We start from the raw sequence: 20571 nt of genomic DNA, 5'->3' as shown, positions 1-20571 counted from the left end.
CCTGGGGCCTGCCAGTGCTGGAGGGGGTGCCCAAAGCTTGGGTCCCACCCTGCACTGAAGAGGTGCGGGGCTTTTGTTGCTTATGGTAGCAATGGTAGCAATTGCTTGAAAAATCTGGGTCCAGTCTAGTGCCTGGGGATATTTAGAACATGAGGAGTCTGTGGTTGTGTAGAGTATCCACCTGAAAGGAGGAAGGGTAAATAACGTGTTCTTGACTACATAGAATAGCACTCTTCTCTGACGTGTTTGTTGCAGTTTTCACTCTACAACCACTCAGGCCACAATCTGGCACCATATTAAGAAATATATATTGCAGCCCACATGTTAACTTTCATGCTACTGGCACATATCATGTGACAAATTGCATTTTTACTGGAAAGTTAAATAAGCAGATTGGGTGTGGCAAGTTTTACATTATGTTTACAGTGACAGAGCATACGCACTTTGACACTGAACGGCAGTGTACTTCTTCAAAGTGGTAATGCCGACAAAACCTATTCCGAAAAGTGTGGAGAGTAGTCAAAAATATTTCACTGGTGTAATTAATGTTGTTGTTTTCATTCACTAAAACACAGAGCAAAACACACAATATTCGGACTCAACTAAACAAACAACATAAAGGAATGTGTAAAAATACAAATATTTTTAAAAATTTTCTTTAAAAAATACATACATTTATTTCAAATGTTTTCCAGGGTTTTCTGGAACCTTAAGCTCTGTTTTGTTGATTTACCAAATGTGAGATTGACTTGTTAAATTATTTAGTTTTTTATTCTTTCTGGCAACTTCAAGAACTTCAGAAACGTACAATTTTCATTTGCATAATGCATCATCTGATAGTCCTAAAAGAAAGGACAAGAAAGAAAACGGAGATGTTAAACTACTTCATTGCTCTTGGACACACTTAACACATAAAACAAATTTGATCTCAAAATCTTTTGCTGCTCATGTGCAGGACTGGGCGTAGTTCGCAGAGTTTTGCTACGTGGAACTCTGCAAAGTGACAAAAAAACTCTGCGGAGTTCCGCAAGTGCAGGAGTGCTACGTGAGTTGCATTTCTGGTTGTCTCTAGCACACTAGTTGAAGATATATGGATGTTCCAGTACACTTTTTCTTGTAGATTGCATCTGAACTTCAGTTTGCTATGTTAGTAACTCCTGTCTACGCTGCCTAAAATTTTGGTCATTGAGGCCTGCTCAAAGTTCCACTTGACTAACTTTTGAAGGTGCAGAATACAAGACTCTAGCTTGTGGTAAGTCAAATGAGACGAGGGTGATATTGTGTTGAATTAGTTTGCTTTCTACCTAAGAGGTGGAAACTATTTACAGTTTTATTTCTAGTAACTAGAAAGGCTTTTAATAGAGTGTGGGGATGATTCTTGAGGGAAATATTAGAAGGGTGGGTATTCCTTAGAATGCCCTTGGAAGTCTTTATGATGAACCTACGACCTATGTTAATATGCACAGCAGAGTATTAGTGGAGCAAATTTGCCTTTTCTGCATGGTCACCCCTGATTTCTGCCTCTTTCTAGACCCTATTTTTGCTGGTATTAGGTCTCTATTCCCAGTGTCACTGCGAACCAGTGCCACTGCGTCTGCTATGGTTCTAAAATGGTAGTGATAAAATGGATGTCACCCAATTGGTCTATTTAACTGTCCCATCAGACCATTGTAGAAGGTGCTGAATTTACTTATGGTGCAATGTATTATATTGTAAATGTATTTATATAGTGTTTACTGTCTCTGAATAGGCATTAAAGTACTTTATGGTGAGCAGCATGCCTCTCCAGATCCCCAGGTTATTTGCAAATCTAGTGGTTATTGATTCATGTTGGCTATTTGCATTAGTGCGATGCTCTGAAAGGAATAGTTTCACGTGTTTGCTCCAGTTTGTTTGTATTAGGTTAGAATAGCAGGAGTTCGGTGTGATCATTAGTGCAGTATAAGTGACTTCTTAGTTATTGCAAATGGTTGTTCGGATGAATAGATAGGCTAGCGGAAACTAGTGGAAGTTAAAAGTCATATACAGGGTGCAGTGTGCATTCACACCACTGACATGTATGGCAGAAATTCATGTCTGCCTGAAGTACAACTATGCCCTGGTTGCGCTGCAGTTCAGATGCACTACACTGATATATGCTTGTCAGGAAAAGTTACCAACTCATAGACAATAGCTTGCCTCGGAGCAAATGTATGTTAACTGGTAATTACTTACCAGAGATTACCTTTCTGGAAGTGGGCAAGAACAGCTGGCAGAAAAATGGATAGCTTTAGCACTACCTCTTTTGATTACAGACGCTAGGTAGAGCTTTTCATATTCATCCTATTGACAGCTAGGCTCCAGTTATAGTAGCAGGTGGAAGAGAATCAGTTTTGTCTGAAAAATGTTGAAAATGGATAAGTTTACAACAAATGTTTAATATGAGGGAAGTTTCCCATACAGCAGTGTGACAGGAGGGTGCGCCAGTTGGTGCCCGAGTTTTCTGCAGGCGTATCCTGAAGCAGCTTCAGAATTGGCTGCAGGGCAGGCTGGGAGCCTGTGCCCAGCCCAAGAGCCAGAAGCAGGAAGAGCCGATGTGCGGGAGGTGGCGGCGGCAGCGTTAAGGTACGTTTTTTTTAATTTAATTAATTTTTTTGTACCCAAAGCAAGTCTTCCTGATGCGCTGCTGTGCGTCAAAATAAAAGGGCAATAATGTGCTGTATCTACAAGATACGGCGCATTCCTGTTCTTCTACCCAATGCAGGTGCACAAATAGCAGCTGTGTGGCGCATCGCAGACACCCTTGCGTCATTTTGCAAGGGTGCCTGAGTTGAGGGGATTATTGTTTTTCTGCAGGACGGGACACCTTCCTGCACATAACCAATCATTAAAGGCATTTTCATCTTTCTATGCCTGCTGCAGACTGCAGCACACATAGAAAGAGGACAAAACGAGGAGAAATAGAAGTATTTCTCTTCGTTACGCCTCCTTATGCCTCCCCTGGGAGGCGTAGGATTCTGACCCATTCCTAGGTTTAACAAAATGTTGTAAACCTGGGAATGCATCAAGTTCTATGGATGTTGGTGGGAACACCCACAGCAACAACCATGGAACGCCCCTTTAATGCAGAGTTATACGTGAATATTTACAAGGCCATGAAAAGTCACACAGGGTGACTTTAAATGGCATTGTAAATATGGGGAAGCCCATTGCACTGCAGGTGTGTCAATAAAAGTGATGCACCGGCGGCAAATGGGCTTGTAAATAAGCCCCGTAGTTTATTGAGGCATCCTCCATATAGGTGCTACAACAGGCAGTACCTGTGCATATCTTCTAGTGGTCAGAGCAACTGCTTTGATCAAGGGCTAGTCTAACTCCTCTTCTACCTCGTTCCACAACACAACAACCTTCAGGAATTAAGGCTTGTGTCCAACCTAATTGATAGAGAGTCACTAAGCAGTGGTTCTGTGTCTTGCAATGTGTCTGCTATACAGACCTCTGCTTGTTGGCAACTTGGACCACGAAAGACGCCACATCCATCATGAACTATGTCCACTCAGGAGCACCCACCGACCCCTGCCGCCACCACATCTTCATCTTCTGGAGTAAGACGATCAGCAGTGAGCTCACCGCCATCTTCAATACATCCATCTCCACGGCCACCTTCTCCGAAGTATAGAAACACACCAAGGTCAAGCCCCTAATCAAGAACCCATCTACCGGCCCAACAAACTGAAGAACTATTGCCTCATCTCTCTGCTCCCCTTTCCTGCCAAAGTCCTTAAGAGGGCCATCAACCACCAACTCACAGAACACCTGGAGAGCAATAATCTTCTGGAGACACTCCCTAGTCCGGATTCTGTACCAACCACAGCACCGAAGCAACACTGATTGCAGCTGCAGACGACATCAGATCCCTCCTTGACTAAGGAAAAGTGTCGGCCCTGATCCTCCTCAACCTCTCAGCACCATTCAACACTGTATCGCACCACACTCTGCTAAAAATACTTCACAACGTAGGATTCCAAGGAGACGCCCTCAAGTGGATTGCCTCCTTCTTCACCGAAAGAACCCAGAGAATCCTTCATCCTCCTTTCACCTCGGAACCCAAGAATACCATCTGCGGCATCCCTCAATGTTCGTCCCTCAGCCCTACCCTGTTCAGCACCTACATGACTCCCTTGGCCAACGTCGTCAGATCTCATAAACTGAACATCATATCCTACACCAACAAAACCCAGCTCATCCTCTTATTATCAAAAGACCCCTTCGACATGCTAACCAACTTCCACAAGTGCATGATGAACATCGCTGACTGGATGAAAGGCAACTGCCTACAACTCAAAACAGACAAAACAGAAGTGCTTATCTTCAGGAACACCACCTCCCCATGGAATGACACCTGGTGGCCCCCTGAACTTGGACCCTCACCCACCCCGATAGACCATGCCCGCAGTATTGGCATCATCCTGGACAGTAAGCTCACCATAAAAGATTAACGCATTCTCATCCACCGTCTTTCTCACCCTTCACGTGCTCCTCATCATCTTCAAGTGGCTGCCCATCGACACTAGACGTACCATCACACAAGCCCTGGTCACCACCCTACTGGACTACAGCAATACACTCTATGCAGGAATCACCTTGCACCTCCTCAGAAGAATGCAAACAATACTGAACACAGTGCCCAGACTCATCACAGACCTCCCAAAATGGACTCACATCACCCCCACCTTCAGAACCTCGATTGGCTCCCCATTCAAAAGAGGTGCCAATACAAGATGTTGATCCACACCTTCAAAGCCCTACGCAACCAGGGAGCAGCATACATCAACCACCGACTGAACTCTGACCTTCCCTCCAGGCACCTGCACTATGCCTCTCTCTACCTTGCCCACACACCCCCCGCATCCACCACAGCAACAGTGGGGAACGCTCCTTCTACTACCTCAGAGCTAAATGCTTAAACAACCTCCCACTTAACCTACGGACCTTATCATCTCTGCTGGAATTCAGAAAAGGACTCAAGACCTGGCTGTTCAACTGAGCCCTCTGCAGTAGTACTCTCAGCGCCTGAATACCCTCACTTGTGATTAGTTGCACTATACAAATCCAGTTTGATTGATTGAGTGTATCTACAAGATACACAATTTCCTCCTATGAGTGCCAGGACCTATTAATCTGTGGTGATCAGAATACAAAGCCTATGCTAATCAAAGACAAGCGATGTTTAAGATTCAAAGTCTTCTCCCGATCAGGAATAAGTGCATCTTCTTTCTTTGTGCATGATTTCTGTGGGCTTCAGGAGCAGGTTGTTCAAATTCAGACCAGTTTGGACCGGTCAAGGTGTTGACAGATGGAATGCCACCCCTGCTATGTTATAGTCATCAAGATAGCAAGAGGGATGTGAGGAAGGTTTTAAACTACGAGGGGAGACCTACATTGTACCAAAGCAGGAGATTAGCTGCCCCTTTCCCACCCACCGGTTTTGGGGAGGCTTCCTGACCAAAGACAACCTGCAGGGAGATTACTATCTTGACCTCCACATGCTGTCCTAGATAGGCTTTTTCACTTGTTTACTGTGAAAATACCCCCTCCTCCTCCACACACACTCAAAACATTTACCGCACATCTGGATAGATAGTTGTTTGGTAAATAAAAAGCTAGGGTAAGGGCTTCTCTGTGAGATGCAGGGGACATGTCTACAGAGTGCTTATATATTGTGCTTGTTGCATGTGTGAATTAAGGTGAAAATTGAGTATGTCTGTTGTGCTTTACTATTTGGAACAGTAACCCATTTCAGAGCTTTAGTGCGTGGATGGTGCTCATGATAAAGGATGACCTGAACAAAGACATAGTTTATAGAGAACATTTTTGGGTCCTGTTAAGGTCCAGGCCCCTGGGAAAGGAAGAAAAGAGACAAGGGCATCTTGGAAGAGTAGGACCTGTTTCTAGCCCCTTCCATCTTAGTATTTCTACAGAACTGTTGTTGCAGACATATGTTTAACAACTGAGTGGGAAGACATCTCCATTTGTTGTGCCATTGTCCCAGACTGCTATGAGGGAACACCCAGATTCACACCTTCCTACAGCTTAACTTTGAGTGCAAAGCTTTACCCTGACCATTGTGGGGCTAATAAACAAATGTCAGGAACTGTTGAAATCAGCTCCACAGATGGAGTTTTAAAATCTGCAAAACTAGATTAAACACAGAGGAGCGACGGCTCCCCGTTAGTCATACGGGCGGTTGTGAACCTGAGCAACCGGGGGTTGCCTGGACCGCTCCGCCTCCTCCTGGGGGCATGAGTAATGGGGTGTGGTGGCGGTCCTCCGGTGGGAGGGGTAATCCCCTCCCCCAAATCTGTCAAACACCGATTGGCTATGGCCACGGTGTAATTTGGCTCATCAGGTGGGCAGGTGGCGAGGGGCTGCCTGCCCTGGGATCGCCCGTAAGATAACCCACCATGTTGGCATATTTGTTATGCAAATAAACCTGCAGCAATTTTCTCCACAAAGAAGGTGTCCTGTGTGATTATTTCTCTAGGATATTGCTGAGGGGGGGATGGGGAGTGTTGCTGACATTGGCACTAATTCTATTGTAGCCTAGAAGAGCAATGCAGTGAGTCAACCCCATTGTTCCTGTTGGTTTATCCTCACTTCAGCCTCCTTGCTTCTCTGTGCTGGTGACTTTGGGCATTTCTCATGCTCCTCGATGTGTATTTTCATGTATACTGGTCCTGCGCTTTTCTATGCGTGCTTTCGAGCTAGATACATTTAGCCCACATAGGTCCATCTCTGCTGAAACCTAATGCTCTGGTGTTTGCCTTCTTTGCTGTCTGCTATGAGAGCAGCGCTGCTGAGATTAATGTCTATCCTTTCTTCATTGTTTAGAGCCCCTGTTGCTTGAGCAGTAAGGTTCTTGCTGACGCTATCCCTGATCACGATGTAATGTTTTCATTACATGAAAGTGAATGAGCGGTGAGGAGCTGTGTTAGCGGGAAATAGCTGTCATAAGGGTTTAGGTGACACTGAAGTGACCAGTTTCTAATTACATAGCTTGCTACGTTTCATTTCACTGCATGCCAATGCGCTGTGAAAAAAATACAATGAGATAACTGTCGTCTTCACTCTTCACATGCAAATACTACACACACAGGTCACATTAAAGACATGAACTCTTCCACCCAAGCACTCCTACTCAGTAATGTGTCACCCTTCAGCAAGTGCGCTTAGCACCTCATTCGCGGAAAGAAAACAAACAATTACTGAAGTGGATGGTTGCTGGTGCCCTGGAGGGACAGTGGAGAGCACGCAATGCCGAATACACTCAAGTAAGTCCCTGCTTGTGCCCCAGGGGCACTAGGTAGTGCGTTTTTCATACGGAGCACAGAGAAGAAATAAAGGCACAGTCAAGGATCTCCACGGATATAATAACAGCATGCTGAGTCCAAGGCACTCAGGAAGCACTGTAACTTTAAAGCAAGGTTGTAGCTTGTGTTTTTATTTTGTTTTCCTGATCCTTGCGAAGATGCTTGAAAGAAGTTCCACCAAAGCAGATGAACAAAGTACTTTGCCAATAGGAAACTGATAAGAGAAACACCCATGGAAGAACAGGAAATAGAACACCAACAACTAATAGAAACGAGAAAAAATAAAGTGACAAGCACAATGACCAATAAGAAGAGAAGGCAGGATGTAAGTCCCTTTTAAGATATATTTAATACAGTAGATTTCACAAGCACTGCGCAAGCACAGCGCAAGCACTGTGCAGGCAAAACCTAATAAGATTCTCAGACAAATGTAATATCGTTATGCCTGTCTTCCGGTTGTTCCGGAGTCAGGCATAGCGGGAGGGAGGAAAGGGAGGAGCCGCGGGGAAAAGCGAAAGTAGTAGAGAGGTTCGGAGGAGGCGAGGAAATAAAGAAAACTACTTCTGCATCCCGTCTCCGCATGTTCTTCCATTATTTTGCGGGATAGAACACTGGCAACGACAGGGTGGGATCAAAGGCACCCCCCTTCGATATCCCTACAAACCTGAGGAAGCGAGCGCTGCCGCCAAAGAGAGCGGAGCGCCAAAATCAAAGCAACACGAATGAGGACAGCAGGCGTCGGCGGCCCATAATTAAAGCAGCGGAGGGCCTAATTGGCAAACTGAGATCAAGAGAGGCAGCCTGCAAACAGGGGTAAGCTCACAATGCCCAATGAAACGTGGAATTGAAGCACCTGCATGAGTCCCCTCTGGCGGCCATCTTAAAGTCAGGCACTCTGCATTAGACAAGCTTAGTCCTGACGTGGCGGCCATCTTAAGGTCAGGCAGTTTACTAAAAAGATCCCTGGAGCCTGCCAAAGTGAGAATGAACTTTTGCGAACGTCTCTAAGGCCCACTAGAGTCCCGTTTCGCCCCACCATGTTGGACCCTGACTCAATGCAGCAAGCTGCACCCAGTACAGCACATGGTGCCCCGCCTCCTGGACCGATACCCATGGGAGTATCATACCTTCGCCCCCCTGAACCACTACCACTGACGTCTGGTAGCAGCATGGGCCCTGCATGGAAGAGTTGGCCTGAGGACTTCGAGGACTTCATGAAGGGGTCACAAGCCCATGACTCCAACCAACAACTTATAGCCCTACGTAATCTTGTAGGCAAAGCTGTCGGACAAATCATCAAAGACCTATCTCCAGCCAACGTTGCATCATATGAGGACGTGAGAGAAGCGTTGAACAAGAAGGTTCTTCCCAAGCGGAATCTAGACTATGAGCGGTACACATTCAACCTCGCGTCCCAAGAGCGAGACAAACCCATGGGCGACTTCATCTCCCGTCTAAAACGTCTAGCTCGTTATTGGGAATTCAACAACTTCACTACAGAAGATGCACTATGTCTAAGAATCATTGACGGATGTCAATCTGAATCACTACGCCGCCGACAACTGAAGAAGCACTACACTCTAGACGAAATAGAGGAACTTACTCGCATTAATGATCAAGCGGAAGAACACGTGAAGAAAATGGAGGCCAGCACAACCGGAAAAAAAGAACAAACTCTGCGTGTGCAATCTCACACAGAACCGAGGCACGTCCAGACCGTTGCACCTCGGGAAGATTCGCGAGATCACCTCGTACGAAGTCACCCCGCCGAGGGACAAAGAACAGTCACTCCCGTAGGCACCCCTCACAGTGTTACCGGTGCGGCCAAGACTACCCGCACACGAGTCAATGTCCAGCCATTGGTCAACAATGCCACGGATGTGGGATAGACAACCACTTTGAAGCCGCTTGCCTAGCCAGGTGCACAGAGACGAGACAGACCAAACAAAACACAGGAGCACGCAATCACGCAAGGGCTGTACAGGGACGGAGATACCACTCGACAAGCTCATCAAAATCCAGTACACAGTCACACAGCTCATATCGATCTCAACGGTCAACATGCAGAGAATCATCCTCTCTTACACCCATTTCACAAGACAGCGATGAATACGTCTGCATGGTGGCGGACCCAGATAGACTGAAGAAGTACCCGCGACTAAATATCCGAATAGGAAGTCACTCTGCCAAGTTTGTTCTCGACACAGGCGCATCACTCAACTACATTTGCGCCACTGAATACCAAAGCATGAACCCGAAACCGAAATTAGAGCCAGCCGCAGTACGGGTATACACGTGGATGTCCAGAGAACCATTACCTTGTCTAGGACAATTTCGTACTACACTGACCTACAAGGACAGGAAAATTCAAGCACAAATTCACTGGATTGAAGGACCTGAAGCGGCAGACTGTCTTCTCAGCCTACCAACAGCAAAACACCTAAAGCTGGTCGAGATCATGTACAAAGTGGACGACTCGCCAGACATTGTCAACAAGTTGCCGAAGCTGTTTAACGGTTTCGGAAAGCTAGCTCATTTCAAGGTCAAGTTGCACATCAATGAGCAAGTGACGCCAGTGGCATAGCATCACAGTAAACTGCCATTTCACTTACAACAAGTGGTAGATGATGAACTCCAAGATCTACTAAAGGCAGACATCATAGAAAGATCAACGGGACCCACCCCATGGGTGTCGCCAGTCGTGGTTGTGCCCAAAAAGGCCAGGACAACAAAGTACGCCTGTGCGTAGACATGCGAGCCCGAACACAGCCATCGAAAGAGAGAGACACCCAGGCCCGCACATCAGCGACATGATCACACGCCTGAACGGGGCAACAGTTTTCTCAAAATTAGACCTCAACAAGGGGTACCACCAGCTCGAACTACATGAACGATCACGATACATCACCACCTTCACCACACACCAAGGACTTTTCAGGTACAAATGCCTCAATTTCAGGATCTCATCAGCTGCTGAGATTTTCCAAGAGGCTGTTCGGCGGGTCATACAAGACATCCCCAATGCTTTCAACTACAGCGACGACATCTTGGTGTTTGGAGAAACCCAGAAAGATCACGACAAAGCGCTGGACCGAGTGTGTCACGCCCTTCTCAACGCAAACCTCACAGTCAAGCAGGACAAATGTGAGTTCCACAAATTGACTCTCAAATTCTACGGCCACATATTCTCAAAAGAGGGCATGAAACCAGACCCCGAAAAAGTGTCAGCCCTATGGGACACTCCGCAGCCGCAAGATGTTAGCAACATCCGCTCATTCTTGGGTATGGCCAGTTACTGTGCCTGCTACATCAAAGACTACGCCACCATCAGTTACCCCCTGAGGGAACTAACTCGACAAGGACAAAGGTTTCAATGGTCAATCACGTGTGATCGAGCTTTCAACAAAATCAAGGCAGCGGTGAGCTCAGCCATCAACTTGGCGTATTTCAACCCCAAGCGAAAGACAGAAATCACTGTAGATGCCAGCCCTGTTGGGTTAGGAGCGATTCTAGCGCAATATGATGACGAAGCAGACCAACGCCACATTGTTGCATACACCAGCCGCAGTCTTACCGACACCGAAAAGGCATACTCCCAACTGGAAAAGGAAAACCTGGCAATCGTATGGGCGTGTGAAGATTTTCACCTCTTCGTGTATGGCAAGCACTTCACACTCATCACCGACCACCAAACGCTGATAACCATTTTTGGGAACCCCAGGGCGAAGATGCCTCCGCGCACGAACGATGGGGCATCCGCCTGTAAGACTACACGTACACCATTATTCACAAACCGGGGAAGGCGGAGAATCTGGCAGACTACATCTCACGGCATCCCCAAGCTCTGACACGAGCGCGGCACTCGGTAGCGGAAGAATATCTCCATTTTGTCATTGATCGAGCTTGCCCACCGGCTGTTTCATTAGAAGCCATCATTGACGCGTCTACAAACGATGTCATTATACAAGACATCATGCATCGTGTTCGCACGGACTCCTGGCGGCACATAGAAGAACCGAATATAAGTGACGCCATCAACACACAGGAACTCGGGGCATTCAAACACGTCAAAGACGAACTCTCCATCAGTGGCAATAGACTATTACTAAGAGGTCGGAGAATCGTCATTCCCAGCAAGCTGCGACAAGGAATTGTAAATTAAACACATGAAGGACATCGAGGAGTAGTAGCCACAAAGAAAGCGCTGGGAGAGCGTGTCTGGTTCCCCTCCCTTGATCAAATGGTGGAGACCACACTACAAGACTGCCCACACTGTCAACTTGTAGGGCAAGAAGAGCCACACCCCCCCCTGCAGATGTCGGGCTTACCAGATAGTGTCTGGCAACATGTGACCATCGACTTCTTTGGCCCACTAAAGTCAGGAAAGTACATCCTCGTCATTATGAATGAATATTCCCGATTCCACATTGCTCACCAGATTTCTTCCACCAAAGCGACCACTGTCATACCGGTGATTGATGAAGCATTCGCCGCATGGGGAATCCCCACTGTAGTGAAGTCTGATAATGGACCACCTTTTAATGGACAAGAATTTGCAGAATTCGCGAGACACCTAAACTTCAAGCATCGGAAAATTGCTCCCCTGTGGCCCCAGGCAAACGGGATGGTGGAGCGATTCATGGTCACCATCGAAAAGACAGTCCAACAAGCTGAACTGACCCACCGTGATATTCAACCAGCACTAAATGAAGTACTGCGTGCATACAGGACCACGTCACACAGCACCACGAACCAATGTCCCGCCACTCTGATGCTCGGCCGGACCCCTCGCACCCGGATACCAATGACAGATGCCATCACTCAATCCAGAATCACAACGTCGGACCACGAGAATTTGGTCGATTTGGATCGGACCATGAAGGCGAAAATGAAGGAATATGCAGACCACCGCAGACACGCCAATACATCTGATATCCAAGAAGGAGACTGGGTGCTGGTGAGACGAGAAAGGAAATCCAAAGCAGATAGCCGTTACCATGATCACCCGCCACAAGTAACAAAAAGGATAGGAACTATGATTACAGCTGAGTCTGGAAGCAAAAGAACGACCAGAAACGTGTCGCATTTCAAAAGATGCAACCCGACAGCCAACACTAGGACTTGGAAGCCTGACTGGGACATGGACGTGTCAAGTCAAGAAGAGAACAATCACGAAGAACCCATACGGGTATCAGAGACCCGTGATCTGAGAAGCGAGCATCCACACAGTCAATTACGACCCAGCCGACCGCGACGGAATATTCAAAGGCCCATCCGACTCATTGAAGAACTCTGAGAGAAACATTGAACATTTAAAATACAAAAAGGGGAGATGTCATATTGTTATGCCTGTCTTCCGGTTGTTCCGGATCAGGCATAGCGGGAGGGAGGAAAGGGAGGAGCCGCGGGGAAAAGCGAAAGTAGTAGAGAGGTTCGGAGGAGGCAAGGAAATAAAGAAAACTACTCCCACATCCCGTCTCCGCATGTTCTTCCGTTATTTTGCGGGATAGAACAACAAACTCTTCAGTTCCCTTTCTGGACCTGCAGAAGGGCTTCCAGAGGACGGCCTGCTGTTGTGGCCTTCTGTGTACTCCACAAGACTGCTTTGCCGTACCTGGAAGGACTACTTTGCTGCCTGGAGCCTGCCTTGAACCCTCAGAGGCCTGCCCTGTTGTCTACTTGAACCCTGTCTCATCACTTGAACCCAGGACTACAGAGTGACTCCATGGGCTAGTTGATTGGCCTCCTGATCAGATCCTCAGGGACAGAAAATGCTCCAACCATCCTGAACCCACAACTTGGCCCAGACTGAGTGAGTCCTACCCCTGGCCTCCCCCACCACTGGTGCCCCCCAAGTCCTGGGCCCCTGGTGGTACTTCTAAAGGTGCCCAGATAACCAAAATCTTGACTTTGACATTTTTGGCTAAAATCTGCTCAGAGGACTGAGAAGAGACTGGGACGGACTTGCTCGTCTAGCCACCAATTGTGCATTGCTGATCAGCCTGACATAGTGGTAGCTCCCGCTACGTTCTTCTCTGCAGCAACAAATCCCGTTCAGCGGTTCTTTACCACTCGGGTATCCAGCTTTGTGGAATTCTCATCAGGTACACCCTCCAGATTCTTCCCACTGTAGATTTTTGACTTCCAAAAAAGAGGCTAAGTCTGAATGAAGAAATATTCACCACAACTTGTCCACCGTCTCGCTGAAGCTGCAGCCTCCTCCCAGGACACCACCTGCAGCCTTGCCCCGCTTAACAGTCTAAAAAATGTTGTTCTTCTAATTTCTTCTAAGTCCGAATCTAAGAGCCGACAGGGCCCAATCCACTGCATGTAAGCCAGCCATTCTCCATCACGGTTAGCCTTTTCTTTCTTCTTTGACCCGGTCTCGCACGACTAGATGCCCGCAGTTGGCGATTTGATCTATTCAGTGCCATTTTTTACCTCAAACTTAAAAAATTCCTAACTCCAGTTCTACTGATTGTATTTTGGTTGTTATAATGTACTCTATTTTTCTAAATTGGTGTGGGATTTTCCTTGTGCTGTGTTTTAACTTCATTTCCGTTTGTGTGTGTTAAGTACTTTACACATTGCCTCCAAGTTAAGCCTGACTGCAGTTTTGCCAAGCTACCATAGGGTTAAGCATAGATTAATTTATTGAATATTTTGGATCACCCTGATGGTGATCGTGGATGTTGCCTGACCAGGGTTAACACCCCAGTCAACCAACAACCCAATTTCTTACAGCCATTCAGTCTAATTAGTGATACAAATAGGGAAGAATCATTTAAGTGGTCTTCTCTCAGAAACCCTTTATTTCATCTTATAAGATGTGGGGCAAACCTATTGAAGTGGTTGTAGAATTTGATGTTGGCCTCAAATTCAAGGATAGTTTGATGAACGGCATGGTGTATGTGGCCAATGATGACATCTGTTTATCGGGTTTGCTCGATCAAAGTAATCTTGGAATATTGTTAGACTCTAACGATCTTGGGCACATTGTATTGAGAAAGGAGTATTGTATGGTCTGTTATGTCAACTGTGATGTATGGGTTACTGTAAGAGGCTGGCTTAGCATATGGTGCACACTTAATTAAGTGAAGCACCTTGCACTAATCTAGACAACCCTTATGGTGATTTTAGTGGTCTTAGACAACCATAGAAAGCTTTCTGAGTGGTAGCTGTGGGGAGCAGCAATCAGGCTTATCTTGAAGGAATGTTAAGCAGCTTGTTTTACCAGTTATTATCATGTAGTGTAGGTTAAATGAAAAAGAACCACACAGTATTTATATATGTCTGTTTATTACAAAACCATCACTAACACATTGGTATATCTCCTACCAGGAGATATCAACACAAATACACAATAATACTTCAATTGCAATAGGTAAGTAAGCACAAAATACAGTGGTGTACAGGGGGAGACCAATCCATATATTAAGAAAATGGAATACGAACTATAACCAAAGTTGGGACTTTGACAAGGAGACTCAGAGGAGCTGGGGACACAAGGAACCACCTAAGGTAAGTACCCAGGAACTCCACAGAGGCTACGTGCAGAGTGAAATCACAGCTGCGTGTCCAATAAAGTCAACGGAAAAAGTTGCGGTTGCAGTTTTAAAGAAAGAGGTTCCTTCCCAGTGGACCCTGAAGAAACCCCGTGGAAGACAAAAAGTTGGAGAGTCACCCCAACTGTGAATATGCAAGGAAACAGGATACCTACACAAGGGAAGAAGGATGCACAGGTGCGAAGTAACATCGGAAAAAAACGTTGACTGCTGTAGACCACAATGGAGGACCTCATGAAAGATGCTGCTGGAGAAGACTGTGCAAGAGTCCGGTGGAATCCAAGGGTGGATTCTTGAAATGAAGAACCTGTAAGCAGAGAGAAAAGTGTCTATGCCACTCGGAGGTGACCAGGAGGCACGGAACAGCAATGCCCAGCGATGACGGACGATTCAGAAGAGCTGACGGTGACCTTGTCGCTGCAGCTGTGAGGACCAGACGATGCTGAAGAAGACCAGGAGCCATGCACGAGCTGTCCTACTTTGGAAGTCGAGAACCAAGGGGTCGGTGTCTGGCGGGAGCACCAACAAGCCTTTGCAGCTGCAACAGGCGTAGAAAGCAAAGAAGGAGAATGTTGGGACCAACAAGGTTCAAGGAACTCACCACAAGCAGGAGAGTAGGAGCATGCAGGGGAGTCCACTGAAGCAAGAGAAGACCCTCAAGAGGACCCACAGGCCGAAAGCACAGGAGTCGCAAGAGGACCTCAAGCAGCTCACCAAAAGGGAAGGCCCACGGTGTAGAGGATGCAGTGAAGACGCTGTACTTGGCAGGAAGAGATGCTGGAGGTTGGAGCTTCTTGTAGCCTGAAGATCTCTGGAGTGTAGAGCCAACAAGCCTTGGCAATGGCAAGTCAACACAGTGCACAGGGGTTTTGTCCCAGCGGTTCAGAGGAGCGATACTGGCCTCAAAATTGCAGAGATAACCGATCAGGACTTGAGGGAGTTGCAGAATCACCACATGTCCATGGGACACCAAGAGCAGCAGATCGGTAAGCTTTGTTGAAGTGCGTGCAGATGCGGGTGAGTGACTCCTTCACTCCAAAGGAGATTACTTTGGGTGGCCTTGATGCCCACAGGCCTGTTGAAGATCTTGTAAGAAGCACAGATACAGATGATAAAGATGACTTGCAGAACAGTGAGATGAGGAGCAGCAGTCTTCCTTGATGCAATCTCTGGTCCAGGGGAGGTCCAGCGAAGTCCAAGTGTCCAGACGGTCAAAGAGTTATGTGGTTTCAGGCTTGAGTCTTGTCTCACGACAAATCTGAAGAATCACCCACAGGTAAGCCCTTAAGTACCCTAGGGAAAGGTTTGGGACAACTCACGGGTCCCTCCCAGAAGAAGGGATTTCCTTTGTTTAGTTTAGTGCCACAGCGGGAGCCAAGGACTCCCATAACTGGTTCCAACTGGAGTATGCAAGGAGGGCACCAAATGTGCCCTTCAAAGCAGTCTGGTGGTGCTGGCAAGTGCTGTCTGGGAGGTGGTCACACCTCCCTGCGACAGGAAACCTATTGTTCTACCTCCCCCTGCTCAAGCTTGTCTCAGCAGCAAGAGGTCAGACTTTTCTGTGGCCGGCAGCAGCACTGCTTGCTGTCAGACCCTAAAAGGCTGTAACTAGGAGGACAGGGGGTATCCAAAGGGAGCCCCCAACACTAGAATCGGTGTTGGAGTATGATTCCAACATGTTTGATACTATACATCATGACCGAGTTCGGTGCAGCCACTATATAGTTAGGAGTACAAAAGTGGGGGAGTGATTCAGTTCAGGTATACAGAGGTTGGAATCAATTAGATAATAGCTAAACAGAAAATGCCTCTGAAACCATAAGTGAGACGTTACTTATGCCACTATATAGTTAGACATCTCATAATGACTGATGTCCACTATACATATTAAAATAGCTGACCGCACTTATAAAGCCTGGAAAATCGCCTGCCGGAGGGGTGACTTATAGGTTTTAAGTGCAGTGACCATGCTAGAAGGATCCGACCTGCATATCCTGAAATGCTTAAAGAGAAACTGTGTATTTTTAAAAGCTTTGTGCACAAGAATCATTTGATGGACAATGCTCAACCAGTTGAGTACAAACTTCGCAGCGTGCTAATAGCTTTCAGAACTGAGCTCACAAATGAACGAGACAAATTGTGTGAGCAGGATGTTATAAAACAAATAGAGAGATCTGGTTGGTTTGGCCAAATTGTTTTAGCCTGAAAAGCCAATGTCTCTTTGTATATGTGTGTGGATTTGCGTGATTTAAATTCCCAAATTTGGATGGGCAGACATTCCCTTTCCATATTAAGGAAATTTTGACCACTTTGAAAGAGGGAAAGATTTTCGTTCTATTGGACATGACCTCGGCTTATCACCAAATGAATCTACATAATGAATTAAGATATCTAACATCTTTGACCACACCTGATAGGGCTTATTGTTTTAAGTGTATGCCTTTTGGCTTAGCTTAAGCCTCATCTGTGTTTCAGAGGGTTGGTGAGAGTATGTTCAAACATATTGAAGGGGTTACTGCCTTCAAGGATGATGTGTTGATTCATGGGTGTAATTAACAACAGCGTGATGAATAAATTAATATTGTGTTTATAAGGTGCACTGCCATGCCCAAGTGAACAACCTGATGCTGAGTGGCAACAAGAATAACTTCATAACACAGAAGAGACAAGAAAGGAACTAAATCAGAGAATGACAGAGTAACACTGAGAATCATGGAAAGCAAAAAGCCAAGTCTTCAACTGCTATCTAAAAGTGGTTTCCGATTCAATGAATCTCAAGTGACTGAGTTGATTCGAAGTCTTAGTGCCCAGAGCAGCAAATGATTTACCTGTTCAAGTTTTGAGTCTGAAAGTAGGTGGCTTCAGAAGATTGGCATGAGAAGAGCTCAGAGTCTATTTGGTAGTGTAGTGGATGAATCTGGAAATTATATATTTGGCCCAATCGATCTATAGACTCTGAAAGTGAATAAGAGAATTTTAAAAAGGATCCTTTTAAGCACTGTGCATCCTATGCGATATATTTTGAGGACAAAGGAAGTCATGCTAAGTGTTGAAAAATGCAAGATTTGTACTACAAGTATCGATTGTCTGGGATGTAAATTGTCAGCCATTGGTGGCAAGCCCAAATGTAGTCTTGTTAAGGCCATTGAAGATTTTTCTCTTCTGCAGATTTTTTTTTAGCAGATTTTGTTTTAGTTGTACAGAAAAAAGACTTTTAATATGAGAAGACTTCTGAAAAATTGATAGATTTTTATGGAGTGACACCTGTAGTCTAGAATTTGACTTGGTGAAAAAACCTTTGGATACTCATGATGAGAGAATTGTCATGACGGATGCCAGTCAGAGGGGTAGTGTTGTTTCAGAAGCGTAATGGAAGAGAGCAGTTCTTGCTCTTGCTTCTAGGAGTCTGATAGAAGCTGAGTCATCTTATTCAGTAGTGGAACAGGAAGTTCTGGCTTGTTGGTTTGGCATCTCCCACTTTAAGCTGTACTTATGGGGCACACGTTTCACTGTTTCGATAGATTGTAAACCCCTTATAAATCTTTTCACCACTAAGAAGGAAGAAGGGCCACTCTGAGGATTGCCAGGTGGCAATATAGATTACTTGAGTAAAATTGTAGAGTGGAATATATTCCTGGAGCCATATAGTTGATGGCTGATTGTCTTTTTTATCTTCCTGGGGACCGAACCCAACAGGCTTGGGAAGATCATACTTTAGATTACTTAGTGTCTGTGTGAACAATGGAGGGTGCCATGTCACAGGATGAATAGTTGACTGCATTTAATCAGGATAAGGATTTGGTGGAGGTTAGGGATGATATTCTTCAAGAAGGCCTCGCTGGACGCTGTGTGAGGGGTCAGATAACAAGTACAAGCATATGTTTGAAGAAATGTCCATTATTAATAATCTCCTTTTTCCTTCAGATGTGTGTTTTTTGTTCCTCTTTGGATAAAAAACTAAGTTTTGTCTTTGGCTCACAAGTGGCACATAGGGATGTGTGCTATGAATAAATGAATGTGGAAATATTTAAGAGAATGGTATTATAGTCATGGATTTTTTTCAGTTGATGGCCAGAAGTTAAGTTGTAAAAACAGCTAGTAGTCTAAAATATTTGTATTTTTTGTGTCAAGACACAACAACAAACTCATTAAGACATACATATATCTGTTAGAATTGGGGGTCTCTGGTTGGCTGAGGCAGTTGCCTTAGTCCAAATAGGGACCCTTGCTTCTAGTCAGGGAAAGGAGGGACACACTTTTTGACAACTCCTGCTCACCCTCTGGTAGATTGGCACGATTTGCCAGGCTTATCTCCACGGCAATGTGTAAAGCATGTGCAACCCACGCTCCCAGTGACACAGTGATAACATCACAAATGGACACCACACTGATGTATGAAAATAGCGGTATTTTTATCAAGAAGGAAAATACGGTAAGACCACACAATAAGAATCCAACATATGCCTATTCGTAATATTTCACTTTGCCGGTTATTAGGCCTAAAAACACTGTAGGTTCTTGCTGTATTAATGAGCAGTTCACGATGTTCAAATGCAGTCCTAATGCAATGTTATGCAGTTCGTATTGTCAGACTAATGCAGTTCGTAATGCAAGAATAATGCAATTCTCAATGCAAGTAATCAGGCAGTTCGTAATGCAAGAATAAAGCAATCTTCAATGCACATAATCAGGCAGTTCGTAATGCAAGAATAATGCAATCCTCAATGCACGTAGTCAGACAGTTCGTCATGCAAGTATAACGCACTCCTTAATGCAAGTGATGAGGCAGTTTGTAGTGAAAAAATAATGCAATCCTCAATGTACGCAATCAGGCAGTTCGTAATGCAAGAATAATGCAATCCTCAATGCCCGTATAACGCACTCCTTAATGTAAGTAATAAGGCAGGTCGTAATGCGAGAATAATTCAATCCTCAATGCACGTAATCAGGCAGTTCGTAATGCAGGAATAATACAATCCCTAGTGCAAGTAACAAGGGAGTTCGTAATGCAAGAATAATACCAGGCCGATCGATGTGATTAGCGCGGGCACCACTGGGCCCCAACCACAGATAACAGTCCTGAACTTCCGAGTGTGGACCGGGACTGCTGGGCAGGTCCGGGGCGCTCGATGAGCGGGAGAAAGATGGCAGCACTCCAGTACTCCTCCTGCACACCTCCCCAGGCCACACACGCTTGTGGCTCCCAACCGGAGGCCAAGTCTAACCTGGGGGATGCGCTGCCTCGCTCTCTCTCTCTCCCCACTCATCGGACGTCCTCCTGGGCGCTTCCGATGACGACTCAGCTCCGATGCAAGGCAACGCTGTAGCCAGACAGGTTACGGCACTTGCAAGAAATGCGCAGGCGTCCGCGCATGCGCATTTGTCAGAAGAAGTTGGAAACCAGGAAGAGGGAGCCCCGGAGACGCCGCGCTTCAGGTAAGTGTCTTTAAAATTATTTAATTTACAATTAGGGTATGTTTTAAAAGGAGGGCGGGCGGAGGTGGGTGGCGCGTAGTGGGGCTACACGGAGCACGTAGTGTGTGTAGATTTGGGCACACTACGTGCTGCTTCACGTAGCCCCACTATGCCCACTACGCCCACCCTTACTCAAAATGTAGGAGAATCTGTGGAGAATTACGTCAAGGCTCTCAGAAAAC

General features: G+C 46.0%; 1 pseudogene across 1 annotated transcript in view; it reads right to left on the bottom strand.

The window, feature by feature from the left end:
• Positions 1 to 729: 729 nt before the first annotated feature.
• The window catches only part of LOC146829183 (SH3 domain-binding glutamic acid-rich-like protein 3), a 57945-nt pseudogene continuing 38103 nt past the window's right edge, over positions 730 to 20571 (bottom strand). The window contains exon 3 of the transcript XR_014961927.1: positions 730 to 842. The product of XR_014961927.1 is annotated as an SH3 domain-binding glutamic acid-rich-like protein 3 (transcript). The remainder of the gene's footprint in view (positions 843 to 20571) is intronic.

The sequence above is a fragment of the Triturus cristatus genome, chromosome 5_2, assembly GCF_964204655.1.
Source record: "Triturus cristatus chromosome 5_2, aTriCri1.1, whole genome shotgun sequence".
In the NCBI taxonomy this organism is placed as follows: Eukaryota; Metazoa; Chordata; class Amphibia; order Caudata; family Salamandridae; genus Triturus; species Triturus cristatus.
This window is presented reverse-complemented; position numbering and strand designations above follow the sequence as displayed.